Below are 850 nucleotides of genomic sequence, written 5' to 3' on the forward strand. Positions count from 1 at the left end.
CCTCATGAGTACAATTAAGTGTTCAGGAATTCCCAGTCTTCTCAATGTTATCCACAATTTGTTATGATCCACACAATCAAATGCTTTTGCATAGTCAATAAAATGCAAGTAAACATATTTCTGGTATTCTTTGCTTTAAGCCAAGATCCATCTGACATCAGCAACGATATCCCTTGTTCCACGTCTTCTTCTGAATTCAGCTTGTATTTCTGGAAGTTCTCTGTAAGTATATGGCTGCAACCATTTTTGAATTATCTTCAGTAAGATTTTACTTGCATGCATTGCTAATGATATTGTTTGATAATTTCTGCATTCTGTGGGATCATATTTCTTTGGAATGGGTACAGATATGGGTCTCTTCCATTCAGTTGGCCAGGTAGCTGTCTTCCAAATCTCTTGGCACAGCTTAGAGAGTGCCTCCAGTGGGGCATCCATTTGTTGAAACATCTCAATGGGCGTTCTGTCAATTCCTGGAGCCTTTTTCTTCCTCAATTCCTTCAGTTGAGCTTTGACTCTTCCTTCAATATCATTCATTCTTGAACATATATGCCACCTCCTCAAATGAATGAAGATCGACCAGGTCTTTTTGGTAGAGTGACTCTGTGTATTCCTTCCATCTTCTTTTGATGGTTCCTGCATCATTCAATATTTTGCACATAGAATCTTTCAATATTGCAACTTTAGGCTTAATCTTTTCCTCAGCTCTTTCAGCTTGAGAAATTCCAAGTGTGTCCTTCCCTTTTGGTTTTCTAACTCCACGTCTTTGCACATTTCTTTATAGTAATTGGCTTTGTCTGCTCGAGCTGCTCTTTGAAATCTTCTGTTCAGCTCTTTTATCTTGTCATTTCTT

This window comes from Orycteropus afer, unplaced genomic scaffold, assembly GCF_000298275.1.
Source record: "Orycteropus afer afer isolate SDZICR_OR568_19922 unplaced genomic scaffold, OryAfe1.0 scaffold00300, whole genome shotgun sequence".
In the NCBI taxonomy this organism is placed as follows: domain Eukaryota; kingdom Metazoa; phylum Chordata; class Mammalia; order Tubulidentata; family Orycteropodidae; genus Orycteropus; species Orycteropus afer.